Source organism: Ricinus communis, chromosome 7 (assembly GCF_019578655.1).
Source record: "Ricinus communis isolate WT05 ecotype wild-type chromosome 7, ASM1957865v1, whole genome shotgun sequence".
Lineage (NCBI taxonomy): Eukaryota > Viridiplantae > Streptophyta > Magnoliopsida > Malpighiales > Euphorbiaceae > Ricinus > Ricinus communis.
In genome coordinates, this window is record NC_063262.1 from 18334734 (window position 1) to 18359742 (window position 25009).

The 25009-nt window shown below is 34.4% G+C and overlaps 1 non-coding gene and 1 pseudogene across 1 annotated transcript; one reads left to right on the forward strand and one right to left on the reverse strand.

The window, feature by feature from the left end:
* Positions 1–5926: 5926 nt before the first annotated feature.
* LOC112534265 lies at positions 5927–6033 on the reverse strand. Its single transcript, XR_003078562.2, has one exon. It is a non-coding gene; the product is annotated as a small nucleolar RNA R71 (small nucleolar RNA).
* Positions 6034–10053: 4020 nt separating this feature from the next.
* On the forward strand, positions 10054–22627 carry LOC112534259 (annotated as a pseudogene).
* The last annotated feature ends 2382 nt before the right edge of the window (positions 22628–25009 follow it).

Sequence of the window (25009 nt, forward strand, 5' to 3'; positions counted from 1 at the left end):
GGCCTATTTAGATATCCATAATCTGCTCCCTATAGTAGCAAAGTACTTTGGATTTTACAATCACCAATGGCTTTCTCAAGAGCCGTGCGAGATTATTCCATATAAATGAAAGAGTGGCCAATAAATCCGCCATTTGGTTATCATCTTTGGGAAAGTGTATGAATGAACACTTAGAGAAATTGCAAACCAAAGTTCTGAGGTAATTGACATATGGTCTTAACCTCTCTTCCTTCACTTCCCATTCTTAAAGTAGCTTGCTGAATCACCAACAAAGAGTCCCTTAGAACATCAGCTGCTTCGCTCCTGCCATTATAGCCACTTCTAATCCATATAGACATGCTTCACACTTCGCTATGTTATTTATTACCTTAAAGTCCATTCTCTAGGCTATTAGCAGCATTTCACCTTCTAGTGTGGCTAGAACTAGTTCTAACCTTACATGTCTTGCATTTACTGCTCTATTGAAGTACAACCTTCACTATTGAGTCTTGATTGCCCTTAGATTCTCATCGAGAAACTCTAGATCCTAAGGGTCATCTCCCTCAATCTCATTTTATGCTAGGATTTGTGCTACAACCCTTCCCTTCAACACTTTCTTGGCCATCTACTCAATGTTGAACTCTATCAGAAGTGCTAGCCATCTAGCCAACTTACTCGTGAGCGACAATGCTTCGAATAAATACTTCAGTGGGTCTATGTTCGAAATTGCTTGAATCCTATAAGACTAGACATAATGTCTTAACTTTCTTATAGCCCATATCATAGCCAACCAAGTCTTCTATATAAGATTGTACTTTGACGCATAAGGTAGCAATTTCTTATTGAGATAATAGACTGCATGCTCCACGTCATTGGGCCTATACTATGCCACCATCGCTCTTATTGCCTTCTCTTCCAAAGCTAAATAGAGAATCAACGACTTCCCATTCTTTGGCGGTTTTAGCACCCGCGGCTTTATTAGGTATTCCTTAATCCTATCAAAGTTTTTTTGATATTGTTTATCCTAAAAAATGGGTTGGTGTTTTCTCAAAAGCTTGAAAATTATATCATAAACCATTATGAGCTTGGAGATGAACCTATTGATGTATTGTAAACGTCCTAAAAACCTTTTGACCTCCTTTTCTATCTTTGGTAGCGGTATTTCCTAAATCGCCTTAGACTTGTCCAGATCAATCTCTTTTCCTCGTTGACTCACAATGTGCCCCAGCAGCTTCATTAACGTCACTCCGAGAAAACTCTTCTTGGGGTTTAGCGTTAGATTATACATTTCCATTTGTCTAAGAAACCTATCTAGAGCTTGGAAATGCCCTTCTATTGTTTCTGATTTAACCATTATGTCATCCACACCTCAGCCTCCTGGTGCATTATATCATGAAACAAGGTAGTGGTTGCTCTCTAATAAGTTGCTCCAACATTCTTTAATCCAAACAGAATAACTTTATAGCAATACTTGCCTCATTCAATGATCAATCCTGTTTTTAGCTTTTCTATGACCACCATCATAATCTGGTTGTATTTGGAGAATCCATCTATGAAAGAATACATCACACTTGAAGCCACACTATTAACTATCATATCTATATGAGGAAAGGAAACGTCGTCCTTGGGGCAAGCCTTGTTCAAGTCTATATAATCTACATACATTTTAACTTTTATATCCTTTTCTAGGACCGGGACAATATTCGCAACCATTTAAGATAATCAACTATATCGAGAAAATTGGTTTTTACCTGCTTAGGAACCTCCTCTCGAATCTTTTCTGCCCATTTCGGTCTTAGCCTACTCATCTTCTTCTCGATAGGCTTGATGTGTGGGTAGGTTGGGATGTGGTGCTCTACTTTTTTCCTATCTAACCCTAGCATATCATCATATGATAAAACAAATATTTTTTTTTCTAATATCTTTTCAAACTCTCTCATATTCTTAAGAATTATATCATGAGCAATAGAAATATTTTTGGAATTTTTAATTGTGCTTAAATTAAATGAATCAATTTGAATAGAATTTACATCAAATATGCATATGTAATAATTATTAAATGCACACTACCATCAGAAAAGATATCACACAAGTAAGAAAAATCAGTGTTTATATCATTAATCTTAAAAGCAAAAATGTCATCATCCTTATAAAGACTGGATGTTATTACATCAGTTTCCTCATAAAGCAAATCAATAATGTTTTCCTCCAGTAATGTAACTAAACCTTATTGGCTCAAGTTTCTGGGCAGGGTTATGAATACTTCCAGCTTCAAATCCCCAGCCTTAGGAGTGACTTTCTTCTAGACATCCTTAATGCTAAGCTTAACCATCCTGTTGATAATCAAGCTCTTGAAGATCTCAAATCCGAGCACCTTAATCCTAAAGTAATGGGCTTAGAGCCACCAGAATAGGGCTTGTACTCCTTAAAAAGAAACATCCTTTAGAGTCTTACCCTTTAGTTTGTCCTCATCTTCATCCTCATTATACCCTAGACCATGACGAGTCTTTTGTCTATTGAAGTCTAACATCTCTACAACTCTTTGATGATTCTTTCCCAGCCCTATTCTAAGCATGAAGTCCATCTTCTTGAACATGCTTGCCACCTTAGGAGCCATATTATCCTTATAAAGCACAAGAACTTGAAACTCGGTTAGGGCATCAAGATCCTTATCAGCCTCTTAGATGTCGAGACAACTTTGCCACCCTCAACATTGATAGTGGCTATCTCTCCTTCTAAGAAAACTTTACCATCTAGTGCATGGTGGATAGCACTCCTCCTAGGATATAAAACCACAGCCTTCCTAATAACAGCACAAAAGTTATTAGGATATCTAAGATATTGAACTTAACCAAGGATTCTATAAGGTCTGTCTTCACTAGAGCTGAGAATGTCCCTTCCATATCTCTATTGGTTTCGTTATATCCTCTTATGACCATATCTGATGGTTTCAGATTTTTTTGCAGTTATTCCTAGTTTGGTAAGAATGCAAGTTTTTTGTAGTTATTCCCATCTTCTACCATCACACAAAGAGCCTTATGATCCCTTCCTTATACTAGCAAGTCTTCACCCGAGAAAGTGATAATCTCGGTGGTCTTGTTAGTTACTATTTTGATCATTTTCTTAAGGGTAGCTGTTGTACTTATGGTGACATTAGATAAGGACTAGATCAGAGCCTTTCTATGATCTTGCGAGTGCATTAATAGTTTCTAAATATCAATTGTCTTCTTATTCTTTTTCAGCTCTTCTAATAGCCCTTTATCCTCTTCTTCTGAACCCTTCTCTACTTATTTCAACTCTAATGCCCCCTTATCACTACCCATAATTTTTGGCCAATTGTTAGAATCACTGTCTCCTTAGATGTCTTTAGCACTGCTATCTTGGACCTCACATTCATCCCTAGAGCTGTATCAGATGCCAATGGCCATGACCGATTTCTTTGCCCCTTGTTTCTACATTTCTATGATACAAGTGTCACTAACTAATTGCTCTTCACTATTTGATCCCCAACCACTCGATATAATGTCCTCAATTCAAATGTCATCAGAATGAGGCCTAGAATAGAACCTTATAATCAAACTTACTCGATGGCTGCCCTAATAGATCTTCACACTCATCCATTGCAGCATTTTGAGGAAGTTGCCCTACTTGCCCTTCCTCGCAATCTATTAAGTCATGGATTTTGTGCCTCAGACGATTGCATTGATTCGTCATATCCATAAAGGTCTGGTGATACTCACAATACTAGAAATTATGAGGGATTGGACCATGCCTTGATGTGAAAGGCTTAAGCTTTTTACTCCTTACTTAGTGATAGAACACTGTAGAAAATGATGCCTCTAGCTCGACAAAGGTTCTCTGTGGCTTCTCAGGTTTAGACTTTGGTTCCTTTCATATTTTAGGTGATTATCGATAGACATTATCTGTAGTCGAGGTAAATACATGCAAATACGAACTAGAATCCATCAAAATTGAGCAAGGGCTACCATTTCAAGGTTGACCATGACCTAGACTCTAGCCGTGCTAACCCATCAACATTTGACCATCAAGAGTGTCATTTTGGCATGGTTTCCGAGGCCATTATGACTCATGGTGGCTCACCACTAGTGAGGGTATGGCCAGAAAGAAGACCTAATTTATGACTCTGAGATTCAACAACATGGCCCGACTGAATCGGTAGTGGACAAAGACGGCTATGACATTGGCGCGGGGATAATTATATAGGCAAAATCAAATTATTTGGCTAGGTTTGACTTGAACTTTCACATACATGCCCGAGCCACCCTTTTTCAGACTTCGATATTCGACTTAGGGAGACTATTTTGCCTATTGAAGGCGGATTACATTGGGTTAAACATCGCATCGAAGATCAAGAGTGGATTTGGAGGCATGCAAGAGGCAATTTAGGTTTCATCATTCAGATTTGGGGATTTAAGGCTGTTCATCTGACTTGAAGAAGAAGGGTGTACATGTTTTCAATTTGCTTCTCTGTGTTTGTTCCTTACTTTGTGTTACTTATTAGCACGAGTAGCTAGAATTGTTAAACCTATTAGGGTTCCTATGTTGTTGGATTGCATTTAATGTTTATGAGAATTTGATTATCAATGCTTGTTTTCTTCTTGCTTTCATTATTAATGAGAAATCACATTATTCATGAGAAGTCCTGAGTTGTGGTGTTTAGATTGCTTCATTTAATTAAGAAGTTCATTTAGTAATTGGAAATTTGAATAGTAGGAACTGGTTAATGATCACTTAGAGATAAGGGTAATTGACTAGCCGGATTAAGAATTAACAACTCTTAATAGTAGTGAATTTAATCTTAAGGCTAACCTAAAATCAATCATTAGGAAGACATTCTATCATTTAGGTTCTTAGGTTTAGGGATCCGATTCTCTCGAGAGGGAAATCAAATTCAATTTAGAATATGCTCACAGGTAATCACAATTAGTAATCAATAAATCTCTACCTTTAGTAAAATCAAACTAGCTTAGGCCCCCTTGGGTTTGCTATTTTCCTTGATTGTTTCACGAAATCCTTTCAGGCTGTTTGACATTTAGATAATCACTTAGCTTGCATCTAGTTATAGAATAGAAACTTCATTGATTTGTTAAGGTTAGATAATATAAGACTCGCCAAGAGTTCTGATGGATCACCCTTTCCGAGAATACGACCTTCACTTACTGCTATATTTAATCTAGATGGAGGTTCACTACTTTAGATTATAGCTACATAAATAGCCTATCAAGTTTTTGACGCTGTTGTCGGGCAATCTTTTGTGTGAACTAGAGTGAATTTATGTTTGTGTTAATCTAGCCATTTTTATTTTCTATCTTTTCATTTCTTTTTATTCTTTATTATTTTATCCAATTCTAAGTTCTTTGATTGATGCCTCTTAATTTCAGGTAGTTTATGACCAGGAGCTCTAATCCTACTCATGTAGACCCTCTTGCTGAACCAGAGCGGTCCTTCCGTCTTTTGAGGAAACATATGCAAGAAGAAGATGAGGTGCAGATAGAGATTGAAGCCCCTGTAAATAGACCGGTAGGGATGGGAGATAATAACCAGGCTACGGATGAAAATAAGACAATGTACGAGTTTGCTAGACCTTCTTTTGAGGGGACACAGATGAGTATATTGCGACCACCAATGGCAGCCAATAACTTTAAAATAAAGCCCGAACGTGATACAAATTGTCCAAAATAGTGTACAATTTGGGGGACTATCGAGTGAGGACCCAAACGCTCACATCGCCAAGTTCTTGGAGATCTGCGACACCTTCAAGATAAATGGAACGACTGATGGTGCTATTCAGTTGAGGCTGTTTCTTTTTTCTTTGAGGGACCAAACGAAAAGATGGCTGCAGTCACTCCCAACCAACACTATTATGACATGGAGATTGTTGGCTGAGAAGTTTTTATATAAGTACTTTCCTCCTGCTAAAACTGCTAGATTGAGAAATGATATATCTTCTTTTGTGTAGTTTGATGACGAGAGCATGTATGATGCTTATGAGAGGTACAAATACTTGCTCCAATGTTTCCCGCACCACGGACTACCAGTATGGATGCAGGTTCAGACCTTTATAATGTGAACCCGGTACTAAGTGATGGTAGATGCCGCATTAGGTAGAGCCTGAGAAGATGAGATGGCCATGAACAATTACCAATGGCAATCTCTAAGAGTTGGCCAGTCAAGTAGGGAGTGGTCAACTAGCTAGACTCTACAGCAGCCTTGGAAGCTCAAGCGGAGCTTCTGACCAAGAAATTAGACCAGCTTCAGATGCCGGTTCATGTAGCCCAGATAAGCTGCAAGTTCTGCGGTGGCCCGCACTACGGTGCAAACTATAATGCGGGAGGTATGTTTGCTTCACCTTCTAATTCTTCATCCTCTATTGTTTCTGCTGACCTTGAACAGGTAGACGATATGGGTAATGCACCTAGACAGGATAACAACTCGTACAACAATACATACAACCCCGGTTGGTGCAATCATCCCAACTTCAGTTGAAGGAATAACAACGGCTTGGGACCACCCGGCTTTTAGAGGTTGCATCAGCAACAGCCACAACCGCAAGCTGGTCCACCCCAACTACGTCCATCTCATGAGAAGAAGCCTAATCTCGAGGAGTTGGTGATGAAATTTATGTCCTCCACCAATAATAACAGGATTTCAGAGAGCCACCAGACGGGGGACTTGGAATCAACAAGCCTCCATTCGATTGAGACTCGAAATAGGCCGATTTCTAGGACGAGAGAGGCGGCGTGGGACTCGCTTAGCTACACAGCCCAACCCGAGAGGATGTGTGAATGCAATCATGTTGCGGTCAGGTAAATTTATTCCTGATCCTTCTTCTATTTCTAACACTAATGTTGATGTGCAGGTAGATTCAAACAGGAAAGCTGAAGCTACCAAGGCAAGAGAACTAGAGAAGGAAGAGGGAAAGGAGATTCCATTAAGGGAATACCAGCCTAAAATCACGTACCCTGCTAGATTAAAGTAGGCACAAGTCGAGCAGCAATTTGGTAAATTTCTAGATATTTTTAAACAACTGCATATAAATTTACCTTTTGTTGAAGTTATTTCGCAGATGTCTCGGTATGCGAAGTTCTTAAAGGAGATTCATAGTAATAAGAGGAAGTTTGAGGACTTAGCATGCGTGACGCTAAATGAGGAATCTTCAGTAATTTTTCAGAATAAGTTATCGAAAAAGCGACATGATCTAGGGAGTTTTAATATTCCTTGTGTTATAGGTAACTTATTTATCAATGATACCTTAGCTGATTTAGGGGCTGGACTTAATGTAATGTCGTATAGTTTGTTTGTAAAATTGGGGCTGGGAAAGACCAAATCCCACTAGGATGGGTATACAATTAGCTGATAGATATGTTAAGTATCCTAGGGGTATTATAGAGAATGTGCTGGTAAAAGTAAATAAATTTATATTTCCTGTCGATTTTGTGATCTTAGACATGGATGGTGAGAGTAGTGTACCCTTAATTCTAGGAATACCTTTTCTTGCAACATCTAGGGCAATGATAGATGTTTGTGATGAAAAGTTAAAACTTAGGGTAGGGGATGAGACTGTCACCTTTGACTTGCATAATCCCAGAAGCTAGTCTTTAGATCATAATAATGTTGTGTACACTGTCAATATAATTGACGATGATATTGAGACACAGTTGTAGGAAGTGTTAGTTGAAGACCTTCTACAAGTCACTTTGCCAAGGGGAGAAAAGCATGAGCTGTCAAATGAGGAAGTGTTGAAGCAGCTTGAATTTATGTTAGCAAATGAGCCAAGCGAAAATACTGATGAGTTTACTATGATTGACAGGATAGGTGTGTAGAAGTTGAGGCCATCACTTGAGGAATCCCTGGTTCTTGATCGGAAAGAGCTTCCGGAGCGTCTTGACTATGCGCATATGGATGAGGATAACAGGCTGCCTATCATTCTAGCAGCAGACTTGACAACCAAGGTGAGGGAAAGGACATTGCCCACTCGAAGGAAGTACCTAAAAGCGGTTGCTTGGAGGACTGCTGACATTCTAAGGATCCATAAACTGGCAGCTAAATCGCAGCAGATGTGAAACCTACACATGAATGGAGTTATCATAGAGTCCAGCTGAATGACTCGGGAACCAAAAAGAAGCGCTTTTAGGAGGCATTCCCATATTTAGCTTTACGTTTTTATTTTTATTTTATTATTCGTATGCATGTTTGATGGTAGCTAGAGCACTTGCTTAGTGACTAAACCTAATCATATGAAGCTAGGGTTTTAATAACTTAAGTCCAATTTTTGGTGATTGGTGAAGATGAACTTCCCTGTTTGATACATTTTTACTTGAATTATAGCCTAAATGTGTACGTATGTGTATTGAATGCAGGTAGGAAGTTTAGCGGTTCAAGATGTCGAAGAAAAGCTTGGATTTCAGTGGTCCACCACGGTTTTTGTGGGCATCACGGGTTGGATCATCAGGCTGTGCTGATCGGCACGGCTGGAATCCTACCCGTGATGAACATGCACATATACAGTTTGGAAAATCGGTCTTCCACCACAGCTTTCGAGGCCACCACAGGCTGCAACACTAGACAGACGGGTCGGTGACTGTTCCTTACCCGTGATGGACATGTACGTAGCTCCCACTCAAATCTGTTCACAGCTTGGCAGCACCGGCAAAGACACACCGGTCGTCTTGACTAGTACAACCACGCCCTCGCCCGTGGTGAACTTGCACATGGAGGACGCTTTAGAGTTCAGCACGGGCCGAGCCCATGACATGTTAACCAGCACGGCCATGCCCTCGCCTGTGCTGACCCCCGTGACTATAAAAGCAAACCATTTCAAACCTCTTCCAACTTTTCTCTCTCTAAAGTTCTAAGGTTCTTTTCTTCTTCTTCTCGATTTTTCTTATCTGTCATGGCAATTTCAAGTAAGTTTCTTCGCCTTTTGCTTTTATTTGCTTAAATTTGGTTTTTTTGTTATTTAGGACATTTTGATATGCTCTAGTAGTTGTCCATATTTATTGCTTTGATTAGTTTATTCTTTTGTTTTATTTTATTTTTATTTACGCTGCTTGAGTTTAATTTGGATTATATTTAGCTCAGATTAGTTGCTGTATTCGTGTGATTTTGAATAATGACATGCTAAGTGTGGGGTTTGGGAGCAGTAAAGTTAATTTATGGCATTCTATTTTGATAAATTAATAGCATAAATTCTCTTTATTTTATGCGTAATACTATGGGCTGGAATGCTATTATGAATTAGTTTTCTGCAGGAAATTGAGGCTTTAGTCGTAGTCTTAAGCCTAAAGTTTTCTGTTAATCAAATTATAACCGTTATGCTGCTAAATTTTTAGTGTAATTTATGTTAACTTGATTTCTTGTTTGATTACTAATGATTGACTATATTAGGCAATATGAGGGACCGAGATCAATGCCGTCGAAAGCAACTGTAACGCGCTGCAAGTAGCAAGCGCTCGCATGGCGAGGGAACTTCTTCTTCCACTTCACCTTCACCAGCATCAGCACGAGCACCCCACCACAACAGCAACTAGTCCGAGCACGAAGAATAGCAGCTGTAAATCCACCCGCACCTAGTCGACATCCCTTATGGACATTTCAAAATGCTGATAAGAAGAGCCGCTTCCAAGTCATGAGATGGAAGCAAGTAATGGTCGAACGATGCATTGACTTTGTATCCTTGAAGAGAGTGGGATTGGCTCAGGATGTTCATAAACTGTTCGACACACCGCCTTATGCATGATTCTTCAACATCATTGAGCCTACCTACCGCGAGCTCACCATTGAATTCCTCAGCACCTTCTTCCTACAGTAACAAATCACAAGCTGGCATCAGCCTGATGTAGTTTACTTCAGACTTGGAGGAAGGGAGTTCTCAATGTCACTTCCACAATTCGGTATGCATTTGAGACTAGGATATAGTTCCAGGGGTTAAATGATATGCTCCAGTAGCTTATGCATGGACTGGATAGGCAGGCCACCTAGACGTACCTAATGGCGGAGCAGATACAAAAGATGGCAAATTCTGGAGCACAAAATCAGTGATTCATCGATGACATGGAGTTTGATCTAGCAAGTTGCTTCACGGATCCAGTGCCACCACTACCGCCCCCTCCTCTAGTGCCTTCCTCTACTCCTCACCCTCTAGCCGATCGAGCCAGTGAGGATGTGCCTTCGGCAGACTACCAGCAGTGATAAAAATTTGTGTTCTATTTCTTTTCCTTTTCCTTTTTATTTTATTTCTTTATTTTTATTTTTATTTTATTTTCGTTTCTTTTTGCATTTTCATGTTATTTTATTTTCTTTCTTTTTCTTTCATCTTATGTTATTTTAGTGGAACACTTTGCTTTGCCTTTATGCTATGTACATTTAATATGATCTTCACTCTTCTTATGTGCTAGCTATGTTATATACCCAAATTTTTTTTCTAACACTGAGGGCAGTGTTATACTCAAGTGTGGGGTGGGCATTTGTGGTTTTATTACCCCTTAATTGTTTAGGCAATGATAGTGGACTATTCTTAAGATGTTAGGACCTAGGTTATTCATGAAATTTAAGCTTAGTTATTCTTTTGTAATTAATGACTTAATTCACACACTAGTAATTGATTGTTTTGTTCTTGGAAAGCAATTTCACTATATTCAATATGTCAATTTGGCCAGGTTAAACCGGTGTTGCTTGTGTTCCTTGCAAATTTACAACTTTATCTTTGAACTTTGATTATGCCAATGTCTTATACAATTTATGTGATGATTCAATTGATAAGTCTGGGAACCAATTGTAAATTTTAGTCAATTCAGACGTGAGTTTTTGAACCAAAATTTGAGCATTCATTACAAATTGTGCTCATGATTTTTCTTGTTCGAGTGTGTGTTGTACTTAATGTTGTTTCTATAATTTGCTCTGTAATACTTGTTAAGGTTACATGAACTTTTGAATACCATTAGATGATTTGGGCAACTTAGGATTCACCACATCTGGCTAAAAGGCTACCCTTTGTTTTCATTAGTCAGCCAGTTTTAAGCCTTAACCTTTTCTTCTTGATTTGCACCTATACACTACACATACACCATTCTATACATTTATCTTTTCTTTCATCCTGTATACTAAATAATTATGTGTTATCTTCTTCTTTTATGTGATCATAGTGCCTAATTTTGTTGTAAATTCACTTAGTCTTTTTAATCATTCTTTGATGCTCCCTTCAATTCAAATTGGATAATTGTTCTCGTTGTTTATGTCAGTGATCATGCAGCTCTTGTGTAAGCTGTTGTGGCATATATATATGCTAAAAAAATAAAAAGAAAAAGAAAAAAATTTTGACTTATTCCTTAGCTCTTTTGTCTTTGAGATTTAATTCTTGTGAGTATCCTTTACTTCAAATAAGGCTTAGTGAGTATTTTTGTTGTCTTGGCATTCAACTCCTGAAGCATTCATTCTAAATAATTACATGATCTTTCAGTATACTTTACACTTCTATCCAAATATTCTTACCTTTACCTTAGCCACATTTCGATCCTTGTAAAGACCCTTTGATTTTAGTATTCATTTATTCGCAGTAGCAAAGATGAGATTTAGGAGCAAGCTTATGGTAAACAGGTTTTGTACAGCTATATTGAGGGAATTTTCTTGTTTACCTATAAACACTGTGAGTGATTTGAGAGATTCTTGTGAGGCAATGGTTCCTGGTCTTTAATGTTGAGTTGTTATATAAGTTGTAGTTCGAGATGGTATTACTATAGTTCTTCTTTGAAGGTGTATGATTTATTTAGCTACTCGAGTTTCATTCTTTATATGTTGAATAAGGTTAAGTTGTGAATTTTAGCATGGATTTTGAGGGGTGATTGTTGCTTGTATATGTATTGAGTTATTGATTGGTTGAGGACAAGCAAAAGCTTAAGTGTGGGGTGATTTGATATGCATTATTTTATACATGTTTATATGCCTAATTACTTTTAATTTGTGCATACTTATCTTGTTTTATGCCAGAATTACCTGTGTTTTGGTTCCTTTCATGTTTCAGGTGATTATCGATGGACATTATCCGTAGTCGAGGGAAATACGTGTAAATATGGACCAGAATCCATCAAAATTGAGCAAGGGCTACCATTTCAAGGTTGACCATGACCTGGACTCTAGCCGTGCTGAACCATCAACATTTGATCCTCAAGAGTGTCATTTTAGCACAGTTTTCAAGGCCACCACGACCTCTATCACGGCCCGTGATGGCTCAGCACCAGTGAGGGGATGGCCAGGAAGGAAACCTAATATGTAGGACTTGAAGGTCCAGCACGTCATGGACGATCAGCACAGGCTTGACCACGACCGTGCTGCGATAATTATATAGGCAAAATCAATTATTTGGCTAGGGTTCGATTTTCCCACTTGATTTTTCACATACATGCCCGAACCACCCTTTTCCAGACTTTGATATTCGACTTTAGGAGACTATTTCGCCTATTGAAGGATGGATTCCATTGGGTTAAACATCGCGTTGAAGATCAAGAGTGGATTTGGAGGCATTCAAGAGGCAATTTAGGGTTCATCATTTAGATTTGGAGATTTAAGGCTATTCATCTGACTTGAAGAAGAAGGGTGTACATGTTTTCAATTTACTTTTCTATGCTTGTTCCTTTGTGTTACTTATTAGCATGAATAGCTATAATTGTTGAACCCATTAGGGTTCCTATGTTGTTGGATTGCATTTTAATGTTTATAAGACTTTGATTATCAATGCTTGTTTTCTTCTTGCTTTCATTATTAATGAGAAATCATATTATTCATGAGACGTTGTGAGTTATGGTGTTTAGATTGCTTTATGTAATTGAGAAGTTCATTTAGTAATTAGAAATTTGAATAGCAAGAACTAATTAATGATCACTTAGAGATAAGGGTAATTGACTAGCCGGATTAAGAATTAACAACTCTTAATAGTAGTGGATTCAATCTTAAGGCTAACCTAAAATCAATCGTTAGGAAGAGATTCCATCGTTTAGGTTCTTAGGTTTAGGGATTCGATTTTCTCGAGAGGGAAATCAAATTTAATTTAGAATTCGCTCACGGGTAATCACAATTAGTAATCAATATAATCTCTACCTTCACTAAAATCCAACTAGCTTAGGTCCCATTGGATTTGCTTTTTCCCTTGATTGTTTCACAAAATCCTTTCAAACTGTTTGACATTTAGATAATCACTTAGCTTGCATCTAGTTATAGAATAGCAACTTCATCGATTTATCAAGGTTAGATAACATAAGACGCTTCAGTAGTTCTAGGATCACACTTTTCCAAGAATACGAGCTTCATACTTGCCATTAATGCTAGTTTGCATCGATAGGTTCACTGCCTTAGATTGGAGCTACATAAATAGCCTATCAGTCACAGAGACTAATGTAGAGAAAGGGAGTTGCCAGTGGGTAAATCACTAGGATATTTTTTCTAATTGAGTGGCATAACTAAATTCTGTAAGGAAGCATTGCCACATCCAGAGACGGATCCGAAAGCCAACATCCTTATTTGTGTATCCCCACTTTCAATTTTATTAATTAATAACCTATTTTCTTCGGGTAGGTATCTAGAGTGTTTAAGATTTTTGTATTTAATTTTTAGAAATCCTAGCATGTTTGGATAGAAAGCTTACTGGTCATTCTTTACCAAGAACTGTTACCCCTTGAGCTAGGGTTTTCTTTTCTATTTATAAAGAAAGAATGAGGAAATTCTAGAATTCAAGATATACATCACCTTAATTAGTGAAAATCACCAATAATTATTAAATAATTAAAGAGTTTATCAAAAACTGATAGAAAAATTAAGTTTTCAAAGTGAAATTGAAATAATTAGAAAGCTTAAGGACTAAATTGCAAAAATTCTCAAAAGTAGCCAACCTAGAGGCAATCAGCTTTACATATAGCTGGTCGGCTGAGTCGACCGACTCTGTGTAGAGCCACATCCTGACTGGCTAGTAACATAGATTATTTTATCGTTTTGAGTATTTTTTGACTTTAAATAAAATTATTGAAATAAATTTAGTCCAAATTGATTTTAGAAAATGTTATTTGTCTTAATCACTTGTATCCCTAGTTAGGGTTTCACCGTCCTTAACTTCTCGAGAGCCAAAAGAAGTAGTAACTTTCTTCATCAGATTTTTCATAAGGCATAATTGTATTTTTAGTGTCTGAATTTGTTAAGAAGTGACAATCGAGTAGTTGAATTTTTAAAACTAACAATTGAGTATAGCAACCTGTAAAAGAAATAAAAAAGTGGTGTTTTTAGCATGTGACTTTTAGGTTTTCCTTAAAATTTTATAGGTATAGATGAGAGAACAAAGATTATTAAATACATTAAAAATAAAAATGGATTCATTAGTGATATAGCCTTAGGATAAATTTTATCTCATACAACGATTTTTCTTTAACCTATATTATTTATCAATTTAATAGTCTTAATCTTTAATCTCCAATTCATGAATCCTAATATTCATTGTACTACAAAACTCTAATGACTTGGTAAAAAACACATTTGTATGTGATGGACAAGTTTATTATCTTATTATTTTTATAACATATCTTTACTACATATCTCTTATTTTCATCTCATTTAACATACACATTGGTATATATAATATGTGACCTGCTAAAAACACAATTTTATTATTTTTTTATAGGTTTCCACACTTAATTGTTAGTCTTAAAAGTTCAACCATTCAATTGTTATTTTTTGACAAGTTTTGATACCAAAATAGAATTATCCATTTTTTTAATTTTTTTTATATCTAGATTTGAGAAATGGGTGCTCAAACGTGGCTTATATAAGACGTGAAGAAAAAGAAAATGAGTATGACTTGATGGTTGAGTAAAAAGCAGAGAAAAAGAGTTGATAGGTCTAGGAAAGATAGGGAAAGTTGACACAAATATACAAGACTGGGTGCACGATAAATGAGGAATGGTTGTCAAGAATCAAATTTGAAATAGGAGTAATTGTTGAGTATTTGAGACTCGTATCCCCATCTCCATTTCAAAAAAGAAAATAGAATCTTTATCTTCTCATTATTTAATTATCTCAATCTCTCTTTCTCTCTCTCAAGCCTTATATTTCAAATTCCCTACTTCTCTCTCTCACATATCTCTAAATCCTTAAATCCTTCTTTATGCTAAACAAGAAAACCTTTCTTCTTCACTCATTTCACACAAATGGCCAGAAAAGCAAAAGACTCCAGCACCTCCACTACCTCAACTAAACAATCGAAAACAGAAAAGAAATCTCAAGCTCTTAAGATCTCCATCTGTGCATACAAGTATTAGATGGTGTAACCTAGAGTTTTTAATTGGAAGATATTCGGTAATAAGGCTATAAAGCTTAAGAGTGGGTTGAATTTCAAGGTTGGGTTCTACTTTATTCATAACAAAGAAAAATTTTATGAGGAGCTTACACTCGAGTTCTACAGATCAATCATGAAAGTGACAGAAGAGTTAGTTTGGGTGAGTATTAATAACGAGCTAAAGGAAATCACACCAACTTTGATAGAAAATGTTCTGGGTTTACCAGTAGAAAGAGAAATAATCCTGAATACACCAGCAATAAAGATATTCCAAGATATAACAAGAAGAGATTCATCCAACAGCTAAGAGCCAATCAACCAGCCCCTAGTAAAGAATTCTATACTAACAATGGTCTTCATGGTACAATGTTGCCTAAGTTCATACTCAATGTTTTATTCCAGTGATGGGCAGCTTAGACTATATCATTGAACTAGATTTAAAAATTAAGTGCCAATAGTTAAGAAATAAAAATTAAACCTCCTTATCTGCTACTGAATGTAATGACAAATTTGAACCCTACTAGTGGAATGCCTTACAACATGTACCTTACTATGTTGTTTAAGCACTTTAGTGTTCCTCTTAAAGATAGAACAGGGTTGAAATCAAGTGATGTCTTTGGAAAATTCACTATTAACAACAGTAACTATAGAGAAAATGACGAGGTTGATTTGGTTAAAACACAATGAGAAACTCTCGGAGGAGCAGGTGAAGTAAGAAAGAGGAAAACTAGAGCAAAGAGACATCTAAGTTTAGTAGATGAGGGGTCTAATAATAATAGCAAAAAGATAATGAGGAACATGAGAAAGAGAAATCTGTAGATGAGAAGGAAAAATCTGACGAAAAGGTTTAAGCATCTGAAGAAGAGAGAAACAAAGAATTGATTGACTTGAATGAGGGCTTTTTGGCCAGACTAGAGCAGTAAGAGTTAGCAGGAAAATAAACGCTCAAAAAGGTTAAAGAGGAGACTGTTAAGCAATCGTCAGATGCCCAAGAGGAACCAGTTGAAGGAACAAAAAGTCAAACATCTAGCACCGATAAGAAATATAATAATGAGGAAGAAAAATCACATGATTCAGAAAAGAGCTCTGATTTGACTGAAAAATAACGAGAAGAAACAGAAAGAAAAAGCAAAGCAGAGGCAAACGTTCGTATTGCTGTTTCGAGGGACCAGAATTCAATCGGCAATCTATTGAATGAGATTATTGCTGCTCTTAATAGTCATTTGACTACATTGTCAAACCAACAACTGTGCATGGATCTTGATCCTAGCTCAGATGTCTATCACCTGTTGAAAGAGATCCAACAGAAATAGACTGATTTAGAAAAGACTATTAGTAACTTTGAAAAGAGCTTAAGAGAAGAGTTTCGACAGTTTAAGTATGTGGTAGCTAAAGGATTTAGAATGAGCATGAAAGCCAGGCATCAATGTGGAAGGAGATGTCTGACATAAATGAAGGAGTTATGCGCCTCTCATCTCGGACAGAGAAGATATCTATTAAGGAAGCTACCGATGCCGTAAAGAAAAAGATAGGAAAAGCATATGAAAACGAGAATCTGGTCAACGATGAAGAGAGATAGGGAAAGAAGATTAAGATTGAGATGGTCAAGCTTGTAGAGCAACGGACATAAGAGAAGGGTGTCAGAAGCGACAAGGTCTCCAAGACCACTAAAAAGGGAAAGCAAGCATAAATCTGTCTAAGCCCATCTTCCAAGTCTATTACTTCATCTCTTCTTCTTTTATCTCAAAAGCCTTTTTAAAAATCTTTTTTAACAATTGAACAATCAAAGCCTTTTTAAAAATCCTTCAACAATTTGAACAATCTTGATTTGTGAATGCTAAGTATCCTTTTTTCCTGTTGATGATAAAAAGGGAGAGAAATATATGTGCACGGTGGATATGCTCAGGGGGAGCTATCCTGAATTTTTATTGTAGGGACAAATAGGCATCTGCTCGGGGAGCATGCCTTATAACAACTTGAACAAGTTTGTTTTTAATCCATTGCCAGTGTGCTACGGTTGTTTTATCTTTTATAAGTCTTACAAATGTGTTGGAATGTTGATATTGGATACATACTTTTGTCTTCAGCTACCTCACTTGTAGGTACAAATATCTAACTATACAGTTAGACTTCTACAATATGTAAATTACAAATAATTTGAAGGGTATCCTGCTTTCCAAATTGTCTATTTTTTTGTCATCATCAACAACGGGAGAATGTTAGCTTAAAAAGCTAATAATCTAGATTTTGATGATAACAAAACATTACATATTTTTATACTATATATATGAATATCTAATAGTGCAGGTACATAGTAGATTTAATCAGATGATTAGCAAAGTAGAAAGTTTCATCAGACATCTACTTTAATCAAAGGAAAAAAAAGATGCCTGAACAGAAGTCTATGTGTCAACAATCTCCATTTAGAAATATGTAGTCTTATATATCTTGTTAAATGGATCAATCTGCTTTTGCAAATTGAGTTTCTTGCACACCTACAATTTCAAATCTTCTTTTGATTAAGTCATGAAAAAATTTATTTGATTTTCCAAAATGAGTTAGAAAGTAAAAATTCTAATTCCTTTAATATTATATTTTTGAGATATCTATTTTGGATTAGACATTCATTCAATACTTTTAAGGTATCTATCTGTTATCTAGTCTAACACATCATTTTTCAAGCACTTACATTTTCCTCACATGTGTCTAAATGGATAATTTTTAATAGGTGAAGTAAAAGCAACCTCACAGTGTCAACTTTAGTTGTCTGCTACAGTAATAGACTTTTTCTGATAACTTCCATTGACTATTGACAAAAAGCTGTAAAGTGTGTCAGATGTCTAAATCAGCAGCTGTAAAGTTCTTTAAAGTAAATTTTAAAAAGATTTCTTTATGCATATATCTAAACTCTTTAAGAAATGTCTCTAACAACTACTTTTTTTCATTGCTCTATATATAAAAGGCTTCACCTACTAAATCAATAAAGAAAATTAGCATTTGTGCTCTGAAACTCTTAAGAATTGAATTTATCACTCTTCATCTTCATCTTCTATTTTTGGGTATTTGCATTTATGATATTCCAAAGCGAGTTTTCCTTGCATTAAAATTGCATATAATCCGTATAGGAGGAAGAGGAGGGGAAGCATTGGTTGGAAGCCAAGCCCGATCATTTAGCTTTCCTTTCGACAAGAGAGTTCAAGTTCAAGCAGGACAGAGGTCTCACTCTACTTCAAATATGACATAGCTTTGCGAAAGGTACGCCCAATGAAAATAGAGTTACAAGTTCTAGGGCGAAGGACTCTGATCCTGGGTTTTTGAACATCAAGCTTGTGAACAGGCCTCTCTCTTCCTTCTTGCTTCATACCAGCTATTGTGACCCAATTAACTTAAGAAACCAGCCAAGCAATGGCCCTACGGACCCTCTGCCATCCATTACAGTAGAGCCGTTTCATGAGCGGGGGGGCCAAGCGCACTTCTTTGAATCGAACGTTGAATTCAATCTCTTTCTTTTTTAGATATTAAAAAAAAAAACTAATTTCATCAGTTAAGAGCGTAGCAAGAAGCCCCAAATTCTTGATTTGACCAATAAAGACTGCACTGCTTTGGGCCCAGGAAATGAAGGGAATGAGCCTGAACTTTCAAAAGAGAAAATCTCTTGTAAGGTTTCTAAGCACCTCATGTTAAAGCTTGTGGTTTGTAAAGTAACATAACCTCCTTTCTAAAAGTCTATGAGAGGTCCATTTGCACCTAAGAAAGCAAGTAAGAGGTTGACACAAATCTAATAACTTTTGTGGGTTAGTCAGAGAGGAGATATCTAAGATTCTATAAGGTGTCTTAGTATCAAAACTTTGTAAGGCTTAATCTCTAACCATTAATAGAGTCAAATAATAGAGACAATCTTAAAGTGCAATCCTTAAGAACTAAATGTAGGTCTTAGTACCGAACTAGGATAAACCTTGGTGTTGATCTTTATTAACTTGCAATCCATCAGATTTTTAATATTGTTATATACTTTTTTAATTCTCTATTACATCTTAAAAAAATGAAAATCTATTATTTAAATATCTAACTGTTTTCAAAAGAAACATCAGATAGCTTTCTTATTGCGTCCTATTACTCATATAATTTGCAAGAGCTTACAAGTTACAACAGTTGAGGTATCAGTTGAAATAACTGACTTATTGTTGTAAGTACCTAACAGGAGGCTTTTTGAGCTTAGTTAGATATCAGTTAGCTTCAGGTTCATAATAGAAATCATGCAGAACTATCTTATAAGCATTTGATAAATTAGTAAAGAATCTAAACTAAAAAAAAATTAAAAATTTTAATTCTCTTTTTGAATATCTATTCCGCACTTTTATAAATATATATATATATATCAGTGACAGGACTAATGAGTTTTTCTTTGAAAGGATAAAGAATACTATTTTCTTTGCAATAAATCTGAAACCAATCAAAAATCTGATTTGGATTCTGTTTTGTATGCAAAATTGGTAGTATCTTTCTTGGATACTGTATTTTTCTTGTAGAAAATATTTAAAAAATTAAAATTTTTGGCATGGTTTTTCTTTGAATAGAAATCTTCATGTAAAAGCTTTTTATTGATTTGAAAATCTTTTGAAATCATGTTGATTTCTGCTTCTAGATTTTGAGTTATTGCAGCAGTAGCAAAAAAGTCGGACCAACCAGAAACTTGTTAGTCTTCTCCTTTTTCCCCTTCTTGGTATCAGAGCCTACAGGGTTCCTAGGAAGAGAAGATTATTTGCATATAAGAGATTTTAAAATTATTTTAATATGCATCTTATCTCTAATAAACAAACTTGTCCATTTATGCATAATGGTATGTCCCGTCTGATTTAAGGGCAGTAAATCTGGTGGCTTGGTCCACATTTATTTTATTTTAAAATGAATTTAGAAACTTTTTTCTGTAGATCTTCTTCTTTTTCAAACTCTTCTATCTCGGAGTCTTCAAGGTCTAAAGGTTTAGTAAATAGTGAGAAAATCACTATTGAAGATTTTTCAAAGCATATTGATGATTGAAAAATACCCAAGATTTAAAAGAAGCAAATCTATGAGTTTTCAAAGTTTCCTCTCTTCAAAACTGATTTTACTATCAAAAGTGAAGAAAGAGATATTCAAATTTCAAAGCCTTTTGAAGAAATTTATCTTTTGAATCCAAAGACCCTCCATAAGCATAAAGAAAAAGATTATAAATACATTCATATAGGCCTTATCCAAGTAGGAATAAAGCACCTTACTAGAGAAGCTTTAGATACTTCCATCTTAGCAGTTCTTAGAGATGCTAGGTTTACAAATTTTTATGATTCTTTATTTTGAAGAAATTTATCTTTTGAATCCAAAGACCTTCCATAAGCATAAAGAAAAAGATTATAAATACATTCATATAGGCCTTGTCCAAGTAGGAATAAAGCCCCTTACCAGAGAAGGTCTAGATACTTTCATCTTAGCAGTTCTTAGAGATGCTAGGTTTACAAATTTGTATGATTCTTTATTATGAACTGTTGAGTTAAGCCTTAATAAAGGACCAATTTCTTTCAATTGTGCCCTAAACATTACAATTTCTTTAAATGACAAAAATATTTTAAAGAGCATTGTTCTTCAAATAAAAACACATAATTACAAAATTATTCTATCAGCTCTATTTTAGAATTTTTTCTTAGAAGCTGATAGTTTATTCGACTTTTTATTTATTTAGAAATTATTGTCCTTATTGAAACTTATTAACAATCACTTACTTTAAATTGATCTCATACAATTGAATTTTTATATTTTAAAATAAATAATTATTATTTTAAAATTATTCTTAATAATTAAATAATTATAATATTTAAAATTAAGGTATTTAAAATTAAAATTTTTATTAGTATTTAAATTTAAATTTCTACTTTTAAAAAAATTTATAAATATTTTTAATAATAAATACAATTGAGCTAAATAAAATTAACTATAAAATTTTAATTATTATAAGTTATTTTTATTAATTTGTATCATTAAATATAGAAAAAATGCTCAAATTTGTCCCTCAAGTATAACCTCAGGTACAAATTGGCCCTCTATGTTTTTTTTTAGCCAGTTGCACATAATATCTCGCCAAACAAAGTTCTTAAGCCCCTCTTTTGACCTGTTAATAACAGAGCTGAAGAGCTGGTATATATAACGGTTAGTAGGACTCACATGTGGAAATAACTTAATAAAGAAGTGGGACCCGTCTGCTAGCCACATCTTCTGATAAAAAAATATTTATTGAAAATTGTGGGAGTTACTGTCTAGTCATTGGTCTGAAAACCCTCTCCTCCACGCTCTCCTCCTTTCAACTCTTTCGACTTTCTAATGCCTCCACTCTCTCTCCTCCATGAGTGGCGGCAAACTCCATTTCCAAAGTGATCTTGACATCGCTTCCTCTTAGCTCTCAAACCACCTTCACAATCTTGATTTGTTGCTAAAATTTGGTGTCCTTGATCAATCCAATGCCATTATTCTCTCGCATCTGGGTCTAGGTTCAACCAGAGAAAAACTAGCATTTTTTGTTAGAGATGTTTTTACTAGATTGCAGATCGGTGGGGTTGAGTTTAGAAAGAAAGCATTAGATTCACTTGTTAGAATCCTGAAAGAAGAAAAATCCACCAGTTTAATTGCGAAAGAGGAAAATATTAGGTATTTAGTTAGTTTAGTTCTGGACTTCAATAACGTGATTCAAGAACAAGCGGTTTTGGCCACTGAAGCGAGAAAGATTGTGTTTGAATAAGGAGGATTGGGACCATTATTGCGAGTCCTAGATACAGGTTATATGTCATTAAAAAAAAGGTTGTAGTTCCTGTCGAGACAATTACTTCCGATCCAGATAATGGGTAGGCGGTTTCCGTATACGAAGGTGTTTCAGTGTTGATTGAGGCGTGTCGATCTGGATCGGAGGCTATTCGAACGCATGCAGTTGGTGCTATTACAGATGTTGCTTGCATTGAGGACATCAAGATGGCTATAGTAGAAGAAGGTGTTGTACCACTTCTTGTTCATTTACTTGTTTCGACTAGTGCTACGATTTTAGCGAGAGAAAAGGCAGCGCATTGTGTGTCAATACTAGCTTCTTCAGGCGAGTATTTTCGAGCACTGATAATTAAAGAAAGAGGACTACAGAGATTGATGGATTTGATACAAAGTTTGCCCATTTCGGATACAATCGAACACTCAGTTGCATTTAACGGAAGTTTCTTCCTTCCTTCAGCTCCATCATTAACAGGTCAAAAGAGGGGCTTAAGAACTTCGTTTGGCGAGATATTATGTGCAACTGGCTAAAAAAGATATAGAGGACCAATCTGTACCTGAGGTTATACTTTAGGGGCAAATTTGAGCCTTTTCCCTTAAATATAATATAATAAGATAAAATATATTTAGAAATAAATTACATATTCAATGGTCATTTAACATACTAACAGCAATCGTTAATAAAATTCTACCAAACGGTTAATTTTTATCAGCCCTGGATACCAGCTATCAGCTGCTAGCCACCAACTACATTGATGAGTTGAACCAAATAGGTCCTAATTTTCTGATTAAAAATCTGTTTGGTTCGGCTGATCAATGCAGCTAGTAACTGATGGCTAATAGTTGGTAGCTGATGCTTGATAGCTTGGAGCTGATGATTGATAAATTAAATCATTTGGTAAAAATTAATTAGTGGTTGCTGTTAAAATATTAAATAACCATTGATGGTATTGATTTATCGAAAATATATTTTATTTTATTATATTATATTCAATCATACAAATTAATAAAAGTAACTTATAATAATTAAAAATATTATAGTTAATTTTTCTTAGTTCAATTGTATTTATTATTAAAATTATTTTGAAAGTAGAAATTTAAATTTAAATTCCACTAATAAAAATTTCTAATTTCAAATACTATAATTGTAGATATTATAATTCTTTAACTATTAAGAATAATTTCAAAATAATAATTATTTATTATAAAATATAAAAAGTTAACTATATAAGATCAACTTAAGATAAGTTATTATTAATAATTTTTAATAAAAATTACAATGTCTAAATAAATAAATAAATTAAATCAACTATTAGCTGATAAGAAAAAGCTCTAAAATATATATGATACAATCATCAACTGATTGAATCTAAATCAAGTATTAGATGTTATTTCTTAAGTGTTCATTAAACGCTTTAATATAGTTGTTTAATGAGAAATAATTATGAGTTACATCAAATCTCTAAATCAAACATCCTTTAAAAAAATCTTAATTCTCTTTTGTTCTCTTCATCTCCTATATAAGGTATTTTTATAATTATAAATTTATGTGATATATATATTAACTTATATATTAATTGCTAGACTTTCATCTATCGATGATCTCTCCATAAATATAATAGATTAGTATAAGAAGGAAAAAATAGATTATTTTAAAATATAATAGTATCGCTGAAATTAGTATTTTTAATTTTATACTAAAATTAGCAATTTGTTTATGCTAATGCGTAATTATTGATATTTTTTTATCTAAATTTTGAATTAAAATATCTTATTTTGATTATAAATATAGTAAATTATAAGAAAATAATTGTGTTTAGCTATTATTTTACTTTAATATCTTTAAGATTTAATGATTATAAGAAATAATACAAAAATAATTGATATATAGTAAGTTAATAGCATTATATAATCACTAATTTTTTTATTATATTTAACTATCATTTTATTTTGATAATTAATTAAAAATATTTTTTGTTTGATTGGTATTTAATATCATAATAACCATTATATAATCACATTAAAGCTACATATATTTTTTTATAGAAACTCTACGTGATGTGGTTTTATAAAATATCGCCAAGTGTAATCTCATAAAAACATTTGGTCTACTATATATATATATATATATATAAGATGATATAAATAATTTATAGATATGTCCTTGATACGAACAGAGGAGAGCCAATCCTCATGTCCAATAAGAGTTATAAATGAGTTAGAACTGAAACTAAACAAAATTCAGTTGTTTAAGGTTACAATCTGTAAACTATATTATTAATAATTTAATAAAATTTATGATCCTATATTTCTATTAATCATAGATATAAAAGATATTATACAATTTCTTTTGCTATAATAAAATCATAAATAAAATTATAAAGTTCAAATATATATGTTACAATTTTGATAAATTAATAAATTATTTTTATTTATAATTTTTAATCATTAGATTTATTTCCGCTTATAAACTGTAAATAAAAATACATTTAGTTTAAATTTAATTTGATAATAAACGAATTAAATTTAGATTAATCAAAACTTAATTCTATTAAATTCGATTATAGCATCCACATAAAGAAATAAAGAGTTAAAAGATTATATTGTTGTTTGCTACCCATCCATATTAAGAATGTAATCAAAATTATCTCTCAATGTTAAAATGATATAATTTCAAAAAAAATTAATTTAATTATATTCAATTTAATATTTTATAAAATACTTTTTAAAATTTGATATTGAAAAAAGAATTAAAAGCACATCTAAGAAAGAAGCTGAAGTTTTCCAAACCTCATTACCAAACCCGCTAAATGGTGCTATCCACCATTAATCCCATCCCACGTGATACACCTTTCCCTTCACCTTTTTGTAGTCGTTGCTTGTTTCCTTTCTTTTTCTTTATTCTTTTCTTTA